At 43.6% G+C, this 18,146-nt stretch overlaps 1 protein-coding gene across 1 annotated transcript in view; it reads right to left on the bottom strand.

Moving 5' to 3' along the window:
- The window catches only part of IL2RB (interleukin 2 receptor subunit beta), a 479,733-nt gene that overhangs the window by 338,671 nt on the left and 122,916 nt on the right, over positions 1-18,146 (bottom strand). The gene's annotated exons all lie outside the window — the stretch shown is intronic.

Genomic DNA, 18,146 nt, shown 5'->3' on the forward strand with positions numbered 1-18,146 from the left:
GCAGGAGAGGGCCAAATTATGCTGCAGGGTTGAGTAAACTATGCTGCAAGAAAAGGCAAATTATGTGGCATAATGCAGCACATTTTGAAATAGTATTACTTCCTTACATCATCATTTTTAAACTTGCTAACACTCTGTGGGCATTGACTGCATCTCATTAGTAGCAGTTTAACATCCAAATATAGCAAGAAGCAACAGAAAAGTGACCAGTCCAGCTTTGAAAGGGCATTCCACCGCATGCTAACATGTGTAGTTGCATTTTGAGTAACTTTTAAACCGTTTGAGCTAGAAACAACATTTTTTGTTGTTAAAATCTGTGCATTATACAGCAGATGATAGATTATGTGGAAAATACGGCAAATCTATTATAACTATGCAAAAAATCGTCACAGCCGTTGGGGTGGATATTGTGGATGTTGGAGTAGCGGGTGTAGTGGTGCAGTGTGAAGCAGCATGAAGCACAGGTGAAAGCTCATTCTGTGTTGTGTGGAGCATTGCGGTAGCAGCGTGGGGATTGCTGGCCAGGGTTGAAGGTGTGGAGGAACGTGGTGGGTAAGAGAGGTACCAGGATTTATGATGCTGAGCATAAGCGAAATTGCCTTTGGAGCAATTTTAACATGCCAGTGGCATGTCCACTGCACATGTTTGCACTACGGCCAGCATTAAGTAGGTCTGTGTTAGAAATTAGGTTAGTGGTTGACTGGGGTTTGAGCCCTGGTCAAGCAGCAACCACAATCCTAGTCAGGGTATGGAGCAGACAAACCCTAAATTAACCTGTGCTCACCCTCTGGTAGCTTGGCACCGAGCAGTCAGACGTAACTTAGAGGCAATGTGTAAAGTATTTTTGCAATACTTTAAACAGTAAAACAGCGAAAACACCACACAAAAAGGATCCCACAGCAGGTTAGAAAAATAGATTGAATGTTAATAAATAAAACAAGACCAAACAACAAAAATCTAGTTAGCAGAACCGGAGATATTGAATTTCAAAGCTTTTAAGTAAAATTACACCAAAAAGCACAAAGTACTATTGGGGGGTATCCGTAAGCGCTGGACCAGGACTAAGTCACAAGTTCTCTCTTAGGGGATTTCCATGTATTGTCATAAGCACTTGAATAGTCACGGCCATGTGCGGGGTCCCCAGAGCACTTCTTCTAGATATATTTTCTTAAGTGGATATTGTTCACCTCTTTAGGAAGGCCTATAAAGACACTTAAGAGATAGAGAGACAAATAATGCAGCCAAATCTTCATCTTGAAGTGATAAAGGTGGAAGTACACTATTTTTTGAGTAAATTGTGCGGTGTTTAATACACAGACGAATACCCTTTACCAAACCATTTTGTTCATGAAAGAGAGTAGGTTAGAGTAGCCTCATAGGCTGCCATTATGTGGCACAAAAATAGAGGCTGTGCCTTTAAGAATCCAGAGACCACCAGTATCCCATCATGAACAGCTAGTGGCAGTTACTTCAGTTCTTTTTTTACGGCTCCTGGTGACAGGACCCTGGAACTTTGAGCTCGCCCAATTTTGGTTTTTCTCCTCACAATTCACTTCTGAATTTCACACATAACTACTTCACTCGATGTCTTTGGCCTTTCTCTACCTTTTTCTGTCTTTTTCTGACATAAATTATTACAGCTTGCACTTAAAAATGCACCTCTTTTTGATTAGTGTCCAGACTGTGGTAGAAAAAAGACCAAGACTAATGTTCCTGACTCTTGTCAGGTTCCTAAAACTTTCTCCAGGCACACTTTGAATGACAGGGAGAAGATTTGCCTCCAAGAAGTAGAGGAGCGACGGAAGCAGAAGGTCTAATCTTCAGGTCGGACCTCAAGGCGAGGAGCGGGCAGTCCTCTACCAGGGCTCGTTCTTCAGCCTCTGGAGGGCTTTCCAGCAGAAGAAGGGCTGAAAAACTGCGCCCGTCCCGGTCGAGGACAATGACATTGAGAGAAGGTACAGCGCCAACCTGTTCACCATCGACCAAGGGCGCAATGTTGAAGAAATGTTGTTGTTCCATTTCGATATGAGGAGTACCGAGGCTGATTGCAACAACAGAGAGCCCTTTGCAAACTACGACACCTTGCAGGTCGTAGTCATCGAGGTCTTTATTGGCATCGATGCATCGCTGCCGACATTGATATACCACCACAGTCGGTCAATGTCGTGACAACACCGTCCACCCACGCCACACCATCACCGTCGAGACACTGCCATCGATCGCCGTCAAGGAGTTGGTTGAGGGAGACAGAAAGGTTGTCTTCAGTAACTTTGTCAGCCTTCTCAAGGCTTCAGGAAGCACGTTGAAAGAAAAGGCGGATCTATACATCGGATTTGAGTTATTCCCGGACCTATTCTTCATCACAGAATGTTCCCTCTCCAACACCAACGCTTTCTCCTCAACAGCCTTCTCCCCATCTGCCAGATGCGGAGCCAAGACCTCCTTCTCTCCGCCTCCACTGCCCCCACCACCGCCAAGACCACAGTCTAGGTCTCACAGTGGATGATATCTGTACCTTTCAAAAGGTTCTGGTGCGTGGTGCTTCAAAATTAAATATACCCATGTCTACACCTACTCCTACAATGTCTGTAATATTTGAGACTCTGCAGCAGTGACAAGCTTCACAACCTTTGTTGCCTCTTGTTCCGGGTCTCCTAGAGCAGGCTATGAAGCTCTTCCTTAAACCTACTTCTATTAAGTCAGCTCCTCCCAAACTGTAGAAGAAATACCGTCCCCTAGACCAGGACCCTGCCTTTCTTCGGACAGACCTGACTCCGGATTCTGTCATTGTGGTGGCGGCGAAGAAGCAACATGCCACAGCTTCTACCTCAACAATGCCACTGGACAAACAGAGTCGCAGAATAGACTCCGTAGGTAGGAAGGTCTGCAACACAGCAGAAACTACCATGAAAGTAGCCAGTGCCACAGCCTAACTAGGCAGATATGATAGGGTGCTGTGGGAATCATTCCAACAGTTTGTGGACTGCCTCCCTAGAGACAAAAGAGAAGCCTTTAATGACATTTTGACAGAAGGGCTTATGGTCTCTAATCAAGTGAAAAGCGCAGCACAGCACCAGATACATCTCTTCTCCCTGCACAAGAATATTGCCACGGCATGGCTCTTCGAAGACACTCATGGCTGTGTCTGATGTCTTTTAAACCTGAATCTCAACAACGCATCAAGAATCGGCCGTTCTCGGAGACAACTCTCTTTGACACTCATGCCGATGAAGAAATGGCCAGGATGAAGGCAGAAATGGATACCTTGAAAGCTGTTGCCATAGAAAGATCTAAGCAGCAGCATAAATCTTTTCGGCCTTTCCAACCCCTCACTCCCACACATAGGGTTCAAACCCTTCTGTTGTATCAGGGTCCCCATACAGGTGCGCAACAACAGTACCAACGATCCTACCAGCCGTACCAAAAGTGACAAGCTAGAGGAAGATCAAGCCAGCAGCTTGCTCAAACAGACAATTGGGTGCTGAATATTGTTTGCAATGGATATTCTCTTAGATTCATCAGCCCCCACCTTCTATACCTCTGAAACAATCCAGGTACTAACTGCAACAGTTACAGTCAGAGGCCAACATCCTCTTACAGAAACAGGTGGTGGAACCTGTACCTCCTCTACAACGAGGCATGGGGCTATATTCAAGGTTCTTACTTGTGAAAAAGAAAGACAAAACCGAGTTCAGATCCATGCTTGACATCAGATTGGCCAACATGTGGATTCGGCAAGAAAGGTTCTGGATGCTGGCATTACACCGAATGTACCCTCTGTTGCACCAAGGGGATTGGCTCTGCGTCATCGACCTCCAAGAAGCATACTTTTACATACCAATTACCAGAAAGCATTGCAAGTTCTTGAGGTTTGTAGTGGGACACAACCACTATCAGTACTGAGTACTTCCATTTGGCCTGAAGTCAGCACCCAGGGCTTTCTCCAAATGGATGGCGGTGGTTGTGGCCCATCTAAGGAAACACAACGTGTTCGTCTATCCATATCTAGACGATTGACTGGTCAAAGCATCCAGGTCTCAGGAGGCTCAGCTTCACTTCAATTGGACCTCCGATCTTCAGCTTCAGCTGGGCCTTCATGTCAATCATCCAAAGTCAACCTCAATCCCAGTACAATTCCTGCAATATCTGGGGCCTCCATTGATACTCTCAAGGCAATCGTGTGTCCTTCTGAAGAGAGACGCTTATCAGTCCTTCAGAAGGCTCAGCCTCTCATGGCAATCTCTCATCCAACCGTGAGAAAGGTCTCCTCACTCCTGTGCTCGATGGCCTCCTGCATATTTCTAACACCGAATGCACGGCTCCACATGAGGCCCAAACAGGAGTGAGTAGAAGATCAATGGGACCAGAGAACGGGAGTTTAGCAAGACAGGATTCGAGTGTCTCAGCATGCCCTGTGGTCCATCAAATGGTGGTGCTATTCAAATAATCTCCAACTAGGGATTCCTTTCAAAAGGATATACCTGTTGAGACCGTAGTCACTGATGCCTCGCTCCAAGGATGAGGAGCCCACTTCATAACTAAGGCACGTTGTCAAACTGGGAGTCCTAATACACATTAATCTACTGGAGGTACGAGCAGTTCATCAGGCACTGAAAGTCTTCCAACCATCACTCCGCTACAACTCCCTGCTTCTTCAGATGGACAATACAACAATAATGTACTACCTCAACAAGCAGGGAAGCTCGAGGTCCAGGCCCTTGTCTTTAGAAGCCCTGGCGATCTGGAAGCGGTGTCTGGCCATAAATGTCATGGTCACAGCAGCTCACTTCCCAGGTGTTCAGAATGTTCAGGCCGACTCACTCAGCAGGCTCCTTCAGGAAACCACAAGTGAGTCCTAAACTACGACCTGGTCAACAATATCTTTGGAAAATGTAGCACTCTTGAGGTTGACTTGTTCTCCACCGCAGAAAACATCAAATGCCAAAATTTCTCATTGAGGTACCAACCAAGAACGCTGGGGAATACCCTGTGGATCAGCTGGTCCGACATATTTCTCTACTCCTTTCCACAACTTCCCCTAATTCCGGCAGTCCTCATCAAGCTGTCGCATTCACGGACCAAGATGATACTCATAGCACCAGAGTGGCCATGTCAGTGGTGGTTCACGGACCTCCTTCGCCTGTCTATCCCTCCCCATCTCAGGCTGCCATGTACAATAGATCTGTTAACGAAGTTCGGAGGCCAGATGGTACTCCCCAAGCTCTCCTCTTTGATTTTGGCAACATGGCTCCTGAGCTAGTATAATATGGACACTTGAACCTACCTCAGGACTGCATGGAAATCCTCAGGGAGGAAAAGTGGCCTTCCACACATTTCACTTATGCCCTTAAATGCAAGAGGTTCTGTGTATGGTGTTCACTGAAGAACGAGGACCCTAACTTTTGCCAGTAAGATGTCATCCTTCCATATTTGCACCATTTGGTGCACTCTGGAGTACATTTTTCTTCCATTAAGGGTCACCTGGCAGCTCTTACTCCCTACAGGTGATGCCCTTCACTAACTTCCTTTTTCACAATCCCTGTCATCAAAGAGTTTGTGAAAGGTTTGAAGAAGGTTTTTCCTCCCATTAGACGACGTTCTCCTCCATGGGAGCTTAATGTGATTCTCTCTCGCCTTATGCAGAAACCTTTTGAACCCATACATAAGGTGTCTCTTCAGCATCTAATTTGGAAGACAGCTTTCCTTTTGGCTATAACATCTGCCCGCAGGGTAAGTGAAATCCTGGCACTTTGCTGTCAAGCGTCATACACAGTTTTTCATGCATCCAAAGTAGCCATGAGGACGCATCCGAAATTCCTTCCTAAGATGGTTTTGGATTTTCCTGTTAACCAGACAGTCTCTTTATTTACTTTATTCAAACATCCATCTACTCCAGCAGAGAGATCCCTTCATTTCCTAGATGTTAGCAGGGATCTTAAATTCTGTCTTGATAAAACTAAAGAGATACGGAGATCTGACCACTTATTTGTAAATTATGGTTCCCTCCATACTGACTTACCCACTTAAGCAATCTATCTCCCGATGGATTGTTTCAGGGATCTTACTTTGTTATCAAAAAGCTAACAAAACTCTGGCGGCTAAGCGTAAGGCCCATTCTACCAGGGAAAAAGCAGCTACCACGGCTTTGCTCTGTAACATACCCATTCAAGACATATGCAAAGCTGCAACCTGGAAGCCAGTTCATACATTCACTAAACACTACTGCCTACACTCCGATGCTAAGGCAGATGCTCAAGTTGGTCAGGCTTCCGTTAGGAACCTATTTGCTTAGTATGTGTACAATAATCCTCTGTCTCCTCCACTGAGCTCTGTGGGAATGGGCTAGCTACTCTATTTAAGTGCTTATAACTATACATTGAAATCCCCCACAAGAGAAGGAACAGTTCTCTCATAGGGGTATTTTCATGATAAGCCATAGGCAACCCTTCTTCCTCCCCGGTGGAATAGACAGAGGTATCCAGACATGCGGCATACATTTCACATCTCCTTCAAAAATAATTAAAGTAACTGCCACTAGCTGTGCATGAAGGGATACTGTTGGTCTCTGGATTCCTAAAGGCACAGCCTCTATTTTTTAGCCATATAATGGCAGCTTATGAGGCAACTCTGTCCTACTCTCATTCATCTCTTTCATGAATAAAAAAGGGTTTTGTGAAGGGTACTCTTCTGTGTATTAAACACTGCAACATTTTCTCAAATATTGTGTACTGGCACCTTTTTAACGTCAAAAGGAAGATTTGGCCAGTGTAGCCTATGTACTTGGACTGAATTATTTGTCTCTCTATCTCCTAAGTGTCTATACAGGTTTTCCTAAGGAAGAAAGGCGAACAACATCCAATTGAGAAGATATATCTAGAAGAAGTGCTCCCGGGTCCCCGCAGGTGGGCGGGATTATTCAAGTGCTTATGACTTCTCATAAAAATACCCCTACAAGAGAACTGGAGTTACAGGTAAAAAAACGGTTCCTTCAGGCTGACCTATATAGATCACATGCCGGTACAGGGACCTAGTTAGGCCCGCTGAACAGTGTGCCTTAAATTCTGGTTGTGGTGCATTGCGTGGATCCGCTTAGAACATGAGGACCCTGTTGATGAGGCTTGTGGTGAAGAGTCCGGCGTTGAGGTTGCAAGGCACAGTGGAGCGATGCGTCGGTACCGATGAGCAGTGAAGCAGCAATCCGGAGTTTCGGTTTCATCGTTGAGACTGCTGTTGACAAAGGATGCAAGGAGCTTGTGCTGAGAAAAGCATCATGCAACAATGGTTCAGAGGAGAATTGTCGGTCCTAAGATGCGGGAGCCGGCGGTGATGCAAGTCTTTTGCGACAGGTCCAATCAATGCAGTAGCAGTAATGCTTTGGTTCTGTTCTGGGATGCGACGCTCAGCTGATGAGATGCATCAGTTCTGCTCGGGGATGCGCAGCTCAGCAGAGAAGAAACGTTGGTTCCGCTGGCATGCATCTTAGGCCCACTTCCAAGGGTCCTGGGCTACAGTGGCACCACTTGGCAGAGTAGACTCACAGATAGCAGAGTCCAGGTGCAGGAGTTGGAAGCCTGTGGTGTACTTGAGGCTTCAGATCAGGAGGCCGTCCAACTAGCCCTTGGAGTTACTCTGGGATCTGAGGTGAAGAGATGCAGGTCCAGACCTTCTCACCCAGGCAAAAGGGGCAGCAGAACCGCGCAGCAAAGCATGAGTCTAGCAGAGGGGCAGTCCTTCAGCATCACAGCAGTCCTTCTTCCTGGCAGAGTATCCACAGGTCTAGAAATGTACTGAAGTGTCGGGGTCTGAGGTCCACTACTTAGACCCAGTGATGTCCAGGGGTGTGGAATTCCTTAAATAATCTACTTGTTCAAAGGACAAAATGTGAAAAAAATCTACTTGTCCTGTATAGACATTTACTTGTCTCACAATTTGCTAAAAAAAAGTATATATTTTTGCACAGAAACATGCTTACATTTTTATTTTGTTTAATTAAAACAAACACATGGTTTTTCAACGGTCTTAAAGTAGAACATTTTTAGTAATGAGCATTATCCTTGTCTGACCAAAAGATGAGACACAAAATGGTGTTTAATAACTAATACTTGGTAACTTTGTCCTCAGTTTCCTCAAAGCAAGTTGCAGCCCATTTGTTTGGATTGACTGCTCTAAAATTCACAACCATGAGCATCATTCTACAGTTATGACCAGTAAGACTCCTTATCCTAGTGAAGGAAGAAGGTTTTGGTGCTTTGGTGGACAGCGGGAGCAAAATGTTCCTTAGGAGGCACTTGTCCAATGTAATTGTGCTGGACTTAGTGCAACACTCTTGTTTTTGCAAGTACAGGTGTGCATAGCAAATTGAAGCATCATAAAAATCACGAAAAACAGTGAGAAAGGACAGAACACAGGCACACATGATGAAAAACAAATGGCATAAACAATGCAATGTAATGAAAAAAAGAGGCAAAACCAAGGACACCAGAGACAAAGCAAGGGCACAGAAGAGAAAGAGAGAGCCAGGTGTAAAGGTCACAAGAGACATACAGTAAAGATAGCTGGTGAGAGACGAGTGTGAGAGCAAGAGAGGAGCGAGGTGGGAGCCTCTAGGCGCAGGAGCCCGGTCTAAAAGGGCCTTGACTGATTGAAGGACTGGTCGCAGGTTAAGTTCCTGGTGGGGTTGTGGGGGTAGGTAAGGTGCTTACCACAAGCACTCCACCTAAAGTCTGTATAATTTAGAGGATGTATACAGTGCCTTACAAATCCTAGAAGTAGGACACTTTGCTCAATCTACCCCATGGCCTTTTTAACTTTTAAGTAGGGCCACCATGATATGGCAAAACAGATTAATCCACAGCTCAAAAGCTAAGTGTCACATAAACTGTGGGGCAGATTTCACCCAACCACAAGAGTGACTTTAAAGGATAGGTCATAGCTATAGACCTGCTGCACCTAGTAGGGCAAGTCAACCAAAGGTAAACTATGACTAACAGGCTGAAACGCCTGCTTGTTACATTAACTAAAGCACACATAAAGAGTGCATTGGATGTAATGTGACATGTAGCAAAGGTGATTTCATGTACATAGTTCTCCACCTACAACTGTGACTGTAAACAGCTCGCCTTAGTCCCAATCTGAATTATGTTAAAGGTGAGCAACTTATCTGGCCTTTCTGAAGAGCTAAGGGGGCCAGAGTGCTGGATAAGCTCTGGCAGGATGAGAGGGAGAGGTCTATTCTGATGAGTGAGTGGGGAGAAGAGTTGTGCTGTTCGAACACACTAAACACCAGCATGACTCTTGCAAGGTTTTCTCCCTTAGTTCGGAAGGTTTCTTACTCAAGGTGGTCAATGGGGTCACAGAACTAGTCAAATTATGATGAGGCTGATGTAAATAGGCACCATCAGAGGAAAAGAAACTTCTGCCGTATAGAAAGACAGTACTTGCACAGTTCTCTGGGATAAAGTACCTTAATGCAGGAAGGAACCATTGGCAAAGTGGCGGGAGAACTGAGGGAATTATTTATGGAATGACTGAGGGGTTGTCCTAATTCACAGATTAACTACTACTACAAGAAGGGGATCCACTTCAGTCCTTTAGACTAAACTTGACTTTGAAGACAACAGGGAGAGTGGATCTTTCATCTGTTTCTTCAGAAGCTGGCATGGTGCTCACTTGAACTTCCACCAACCCTCCAGACATCTGTGCTTTGCCTCCCTTTCCCTCGCTCACACTTCCCGCATCCGCCAAAGCAACAGTGGAGAACGCTCCATCTCCTACCGTACTGTGAAGGCCTGGAATGAGATCCCCCTTTACCTCTGGACCTCATTTTCTCTGTTGGAATTCAGGAAAGGACTCAAGACCTGGCTATTTACCTGACCCCTCCCTAGCAATTGGGTTTTCGGCGCCTGGATAAACTCACAAGTGATTAGCCGCGCTTTACAAGCACTGTTTTGATTGATTTGTACATGAGTTCTGGAAATGGTTCAGAAAGGGTCTGGAGAGCCGCTCCCTCTAGCCTTAGGGACAGAAAAGACAAATCAGATTTTTCTGTGGAAGAATCAACTGGCTAGTTGGAAGTGAAACTACACTGGACTCTGGGGCCCTGGAGTGAGTAGTTGAGCTCATCTTCCACGTTTATCTACGCTCCCCTGCCCTACAAGCTCAGCATGAGAGGTTGAGGGCTGTAGGTGCCACCAGGGAAAAGATATTAAACAATTGAAAATGCAGGCAGCAGACCTGACCAGCAGTCTGCCCCGGAATTGGTAGCCCAGGTGTCCCCCTTTGAAGACTGCAAGCACCGGACTGTACCACCCTGCGAGAGAACCTACCATACCATATTCTGGGCCACTGCCCATTGTTTTACAGAAGGAGACTGACGTGCTGGTAACTGTGTATGGTTTTTGGAAGTGAGAGAGGCTTATGGCAACTTCTTTTGGGTACTGCATAGGAACGTTTAACCTGTACGTGGCAAGAGCCCAACAAACTAAATATTGAAACAGAATAATGCTATTGGTGTGTGGCTAAAGCCAAGCAGGATATCCTTAAGGCGTAAAAGATACCCATCAGTTACTGTCCGATACCGCCCTTGTCATCATCTGGGTCTCCTCACCCCAAGGAGATCACAGCTATAGCCATCAGTACTGGATGCAAGTATTGGATGTTACAAAGCTAGTGATGCAAAGAGGATAATTAAGGTATCAAGATGCTATATGTTAACTGATTTGCAGTGCATAAAGTAGTGAAAAACAATAATCGTGATGTGCATAAAATTGGAGAGAAGGGAGGAATTGAAATTTTAATGGTGCCTCTCAGTCTTCCAATGATTAAAAACAGTGCAAAGAAGTAGCAGTTTGAACAAATATCTGCTACGGAAAACATATGGTCAACATGTTTCAGCAGAACAAATGGACTGGATTGTCCTCTACCTTCGTCAGGACCTAATACTCGCTACTGCAATCGGTGATGAGTTAAAGTGAAAAAACGAAATTTCAACCATGTCACCTGGTAGTCCTAGGTACATCTGGTTGCTCCTCCTGATTGCTAATAGGCAGGAGGGTATGACTTCGCCTCAACTGGCTGCGGCTCAGGTAAATGAAGCCCTGCTCTCTGCGGCGGTATACTCATTGGAAGACTGAGAGGCACCATTAGAATTTCGATTCCTCCCATCTCTCCAATTTTATGCACATCACGATCTTTGTTTTTCACTACTTTATGCACTGCAAATCAATTAACATATAGCATCTTGATACCTTAATTAACCTCTTTGCATCACTAGCTTTGTAACATCCAATACTTCATCCAGTACTGATGGCTATAGCTGTGATCGCCTTAGGGATATCCTGTTTGGCTTTTCCACCATTAAAAATGGCAAATTAATATTCCAATAATAATAAATGTAGGATTCACTTTAAGATAAAATGGGTATAGATCTTTTGCGAGTAAGAAAAAAGAAATTAATATGCTGATAAAGATAGGGAAAATAATTATTCCAGTATGATATGAGACAATGATTTTTACTCGAGTAAAATAATCTAAATTTGTTTTCCAACAATTAAAGGGATTATGCAAACACCTTGTCATTAAGTGAAAAATATTCGTCCAAATCTGAATGAGAAATAAGAATAACAAAAAAGGAGAAATAAACTAAAATCCATTAAAACAAATATAACAAATGCATACAAAAAGACAAAATAAAAGTAATCTCCCAACAAGGAAATACAGAATGTATCTCATAAAAAGAAAATAGACAAACTGTCACCAATCAATATCAGAATTAAAAATAATATCCAGGCAGTACCGGAAACAATAAATACACTCAAGCAAGAAAAAAAGATAATCTTCTAGTTAGAAAGGCGACATAATCATTATCTTATGAAGAAGGCAGAAAGTAATATTCCTACTAGAAAAAAGTGAGAGGAATATTTAAAAAAAAAAAAGAACATGCAACGGAGAGTTCAAGTAAAAAGACAAAGGAATACAGATAAGAAAACAAAAAAATAAAATAAAGACATTTACCACCGCAAAATGAATGTATGAATCTTCAATCAAAAAAGAGATGATAAAAAAATGAATTTCAAAGCAAGAGACTCACAAGCAGTCGCTGATTAATAATAAAAAAGTCTATGAATGTGCCCAACTCACTTAAAAAACAAATAAGTAATCTTCTAGTAAGAAAAATAAAAACAGAATCTTCCAACAAAAAGGAGACCCATGAAATTCCCCAGCTAAAAATGTCTGAAGAGAATATTCCAGCAATAAGAGAGATAAAGAAATTCCCACTACTTTGGAAAATTGACAGGGACTCTTCTATCAAAATTAGACAAAGCTATTTTCATTAAAAAAATATTAGCTGACAGAATCTACCAACAAGAGTCCATGATATCCAGGAAAAGAAAAAAGGGATCTTCACAAAGAAAGTAACTTCTATTTAGCGAGTCCTTAATAGCGATTATTACCGAATTGCTATTAGGCAGACCCCCCAGGATATAGCGGCATGGATTAGCAAATTTAGCGGCACAAAAATGAAAATTTAGCGGCACAAATATGGGAATTTAGCGGCAATTTTGCGGCATTTTATTTGGCCATTTTTCCTACAACAAACACAGATATCTTAGTTTTTTGAGTTATTTAACAACCTGAAGCTATGTATATTGAATACAGATGTGTATATAGACGACTCTACAGTTGTACTATGCCATTAAACGGGTGCATGTTTTTCACCACTACAGCTCAGTCTCTGTTGATAGGGGGAAAACATTTGGGGGTAGCAACATAGGAAAAAATATTTGAATATGCAAATGTGGAATGTCAAGAGGCATAAGAGAGTTGAAAACTTTCCATCAAGCTAACGCTGCCTATGCTTCTTGTTCACCAAATAGTATTAACACTCACTGTATTTACAGGCATGCAGGTGGGACAGGCATTTTATTCCACCCAGCATTTCCCCGGTGAGGTCTGTTTTGAAAGTCAGTGACACTCCTGGTGCCTCTGCCACTTACCTCAGCTCCCTGGTAAACACTGTGAGGCTTCAAGAGAGAGAGAAAGAGAAGGCTGGATGGGGAAGGTTAAGAAAAAACCATCAAGGTGGGAGTAGAGAGAGAGGAACGAAAGAGAGAGAGGATGAATGGACTGAAATATATTGCTTGAGGAGAGGAAGGGAGCGAGAGAAAGAGAAGGAAGGAGGGGGAGGTTGAGAGGAAACCATCAGAGAGGGAGAAGAGAGGGAGGGAGAGGGAGGGTAGAAGGAGAAAGAGAAAAAATGAATGGCCGGAAATAGATTGCTTGAGGAGATTAAGGGAGCGGGCATAGTGGAGTAATTTTGCTAGGGCTTCTTATGGTTTCCCCAGTCGGCCCTACAGGCATAGGAAACAGATTTACTCATGCTCCATTATGTTTTTTCAAATGCACTTAACATGTCAGGCGCGGCCACAACGGGAGAAGCAGCCTGATGCTTGAGATGAGGTCGTAGTGACTGGTCTAACATGGGAGTTAGAGCTGTCCATAATAAAAGTATGCACTTTTTATTCCAAAAGCAGGAAAAGGGCCCTCGGAAGTTGAATATGACTCAGGAATCACGCAACAATTGACAGAGAACCCAGCGCAAAACTAGCTGAGGCAAAAATAAACGCATCTCTGTGTATTTTACGGTTTTGACACTGAAGCTGTACTAAAATAAGCGTTGAAAACGCATTTTATGTTTAGTCCTAAGCGTGCTGTTGAACCCCTGGCCAGGCAGGAGCAGACTGTGAAGTCATCTGGAAGCAGACAGGAAACGCCCCTGCCGATGAGTACCGGTGGGTGAGGGAGGGGTAATTGGCTGGGGTTCCTCTATGTGTTAAATTAGCATACACAGACGCAGCTGGTACAGTAACCACTTAGGGGCTGGAGGTAACTGTGCGTCACAGCCTTGGGATAGAAAAAAGGGGCAGATTCATAAAAGTCATGCAGCATGCGAGCCGGAGTGGTGTCAGAGCGGCCGGTGCACGTAACAACATGGGGGCACTAGATAGTACCCCTGACCTCGGCACTGTGGCTATCGTGTACGCAGAAATCCAAATTCCGCTTGTCATATAACTCTTTATGCATCATATTCTTCAATGTTATTCATCATTTAATCATGTATTCAATTTTACATCATACTCCATCCACTTGCAAGGAAATGCCAATTTCCTATGCTTCTCATACTCCTGATGGGCCATCCGTGCCTCTTCATTCAAGAATACGTAAAACGCCAATTTCATTTGAAGCAGTTTATTTAAAAACCCAATGCATTTCGGGCCTCCAAGGGCCCTTCGTCAGGGGTAACTGGAAAGATGAATTTAAACACAATTAATATATAATCCATCACATTTTGTCAAAAAGTAATAAAACATGTGCTTTTACATTTTTTCATGTTTTCGTGTTTTCATGTTCAACCAACAGAATGGTCCTACACACTATTCTCAAAGGGGCCCCGTGATTAACATCTCATCTGCTACGGTAATATGGATCCATCCGGTGGTATAGATCACTCAGGTCTTATGAATGCGCCTAAGCGTGAACAACATTAACGTGTACTTTTAAACCCCGTCAGTGAGCCCATCACCCCTTCTGACCCGTTAGTTTCTCACTACATCCCTCCGATTAAACACTCGTTCTTACTACCCAGCTGCAGTATACATTTAAAGTAACAGATTTCTAGAAACACATTTCCCAAATGCTGCGCTGTATTTTTCTGGCATTCATCAGATCTACTTAAAGCATTGTTTCATGTTAAAATCATTTAACGACTGTATTCCTACCCTCTCTCAAACATTCTGCCATTACAATGATACTAGTTCATTTGGGTCTCTCTGATATTCCCCAAATCATAATGTTTAACCACCCGAAAACGCCCTTCCATACCTGCTCCACTGACGCTGACTTGTTCCCCTCGCTTCCGCGGTGCAAATCTTTCGTAATGCTGCATTCACCTGGTATTTAAGCCCACAGCCCGCCCCTAATTACTAGTCTGCGCCACCCTTTGTGCGCCTCCCATTACCAGAACACACACCTGACATTAAACGTTAGTTGCTGACTGCCGCCCTCACTTCATCTCCCAGGGTACTCTATTCCATGGGCAGGATTCACACGTTTTTTTAAAAAAGGAAAACTGCTTTTGAGTAAACATTTTCAATGCAGTATAAAATGACAACGTGTACATAGTCTCATGTTAAATAAATCATCTCCAGTATGCTGGCGATACGTCCATAAATAAACTCGCTGCTTGAAATTAGATGTTCCGCCTTGCTCGTGGGTCATAGATCATTCTTCGTGTGAAGTTCATGTTCCAGTTTTAGTGGGTGCTAACCTAGTAGGGCCGATATTTGATAAATTCATGAAAGGGTAGGTTGCACACCTGTTTTTTACTCAAATTATCAGATTCTTTCATTAATCCAAGCGTGCTCGAAGTCGACGTGCCCAGCCCAAAAAGCACGTAAGGGTAAAACGTAACAACATGGGGGCACTAGATAGTACCCCTGACCTCGGCACTGTGGCTATCGTGTACGCAGAAATCCAAATTCCTCTATGTGTTAAATTAGCATACACAGACGCAGCTGGTACAGTAACCACTTAGGGGCTGGAGGTAACTGTGCGTCACAGCCTTGGGATAGAAAAAAGGGGCAGATTCATAAAAGTCATGCAGCATGCGAGCCGGAGTGGTGTCAGAGCGGCCGGTGCAGGCAGGGCTTGGGGTGAGTGCGCAGCCTGCAATGGTGCATCCGGGGCAGGGCGCGAGCAGCCGCACGGCGAGGGGGATCTAAGCGGCCCCAGGGGACCGGGTGTGCGGTGGTACTTTAATATCCAATAGGGGTTGTGGGGAACATCCTTTACAACGCAACTATCACTCCGCACTACCATTACGACGCAGCTATTACAACGCAAGTCGTTACAACGACTTGCGCTGGAGGGCGCTGGAGGATAAGGAATAGTTTCATTTTCTATCCAACACCTTCCCTACTATCCACGGGGACTGGAGTTGGAATAGAAAATTAAACTATTCCACTATCCAGCGCCCCCCAACGCAAGTCGTTGTAACGACTTGCGTTGTAAAAACTGCGTTGTAATGGCATGCGGAGTAAAAGCATGCATTGTGATGCCATACATCATGGGGTTGTAGCTTGATAAAAATGCAATACTATATGCATATTTAGTAGCATAGCAATGTTATGGTTTATTACTGTAAAATCGCGTTTTTTTACAAAAGTGCCGATTTCGCAGGCACTTTTGTAAAAATCGCGGCATTTTGTCAAAAGTGCCGATTTCGCGGCAAACCGCGAAATCGCAAAATCCTGGAGGGTCTGATTAAGGACTCGCTAAATGGAATGTAGGTAGGAATCGCTAAGATATTAGCGATTCCTTAACATTCCTTAATAACAAATCGGTAATTCCGATTAGTTATTAAGGAATGCCTAGCCATTCATTCCTATGAGCTAGGAGGCCAATAGGAATTAATTGGAAGAGATTCACTATTAGCGATTCTTTATTACCGAATCGTTAATAGCGGGAGGTATTTCAAGGGTGCCAGGGTGTCGAAAGGACACCCTGTTGCACGCCTAAAATGTGCATGTGTGCACATGTGGCACACATACATGCCCTAAGGGCTTGGATGTGTGCCACATGGCACATTAAAAAAAGTGCTTTTTGTAAGGAAATCGCTACATACCACCAACTTAAAGTTGGTGGTAAATAGCGATTCCTTAAGGCTCAGGTGCACTGTTTTCAGTGCTACGTACATTGCATTTAAGGAATCGGTATTTCTGAGTACTTAAATGCAAGAGCAAAATAAGTAATCGCTATTTTGCGATTCCTTATTTTGCATGTAGGTTTAGAGTCACCTACATCGCACATGGCTAAATATTGGTCGGTAACGCAGAAATATAACAAATTTCGGCGTTACCGACCGGTATTTAGCCACCTACAGAAGCTTCCAACAAAAAGAAGACCCATGAAATCCCCCAGCTAAAAATGTCTGAAGAGAATATCCCAGCAATAAGAGAGATAAAAAAATTCCCACTACTTTGGAAAATTGACAGGGACTCTTCTATCAAAAATAGACAAAGCTATTTTCATTAAAAAAATATTAGCTGACAGAATCTACCAACAAGAGTCCATGATATCCAGGAAAAGAAAAAAGGGATCTTCACAAAGAAAGGAATTTGCCTAGTAAATGGGCCAGATGTAGGTAACTTCCATTTAGCGAGTCCTTAATAGCGATTATTACCGAATTGCTATTAAGGACTCGCTAAATGGAATGTAGGTAGGAATCGCTAAGATATTAGCGATTCCTTAACATTCCTTAATAATGAATCGGTAATTCCGATTAGTTATTAAGGAATACCTAGCCATTCATTCCTATGAGCTAGGAGGCCCATAGGAATTAATTGGAAGAGATTCACTATTAGCGATTCTTTATTACCGAATCGTTAATAGCGGGAGGTATTTCAAGGGTGCCAGGGTGTCGAAAGGACACCCTGTTGCACCCCTGAAATGTGCATGTGTGCACATGTGGCGCACATACATGCTCTAAGGGCTTGGATGTGTGCCACATGGCACATTAAAAAAAGTGCTTTTTGTAAGGAAATCGCTACATACCACCAACTTAAAGTTGGTGGTAAATAGCGATTCCTTAAGGCTCAGGTGCACTGTTTTCAGTGCTACGTACATTGCATTTAAGGAATCAGTATTTCTGAGTCCTTAAATGCAAGAGCAAAATAATTAATCGCTATTTTGCGATTCGTTCTTTTGCATGTAGGTTTAGAGTCACCTACATCGCACATGGTTAAATATTGGTCCGTAACACAGAAATGTAACGAATTTCGGCGTTACCGACCGGTATTTAGCCACCTACATTTGGCCCATAGTCTCCAGACTGCAAAGAGAGACAAGGAAACTACCAATAAGTAAGAGACAAAGTAACACGAACACTGGTGAAGGTAGCCTTAAAAAAGTTTGTGAAGTAATCTCAAGGATAAAAATAGATAACATCTCATAATTCAAAAGAGAATAAAGACTGTTCCAAAAAGAGAACAGATAAAGGCGCCTTCGAACAAGAAAACAGACAAATGAATCAGGCAACAATGAAAGTGAATGTGTCAGAGGATTAATTTAGCTCTTCAGGAAAACCACCC

This window comes from Lissotriton helveticus, chromosome 1_1 (assembly GCF_964261635.1).
Source record: "Lissotriton helveticus chromosome 1_1, aLisHel1.1, whole genome shotgun sequence".
Classification (NCBI taxonomy): domain Eukaryota; kingdom Metazoa; phylum Chordata; class Amphibia; order Caudata; family Salamandridae; genus Lissotriton; species Lissotriton helveticus.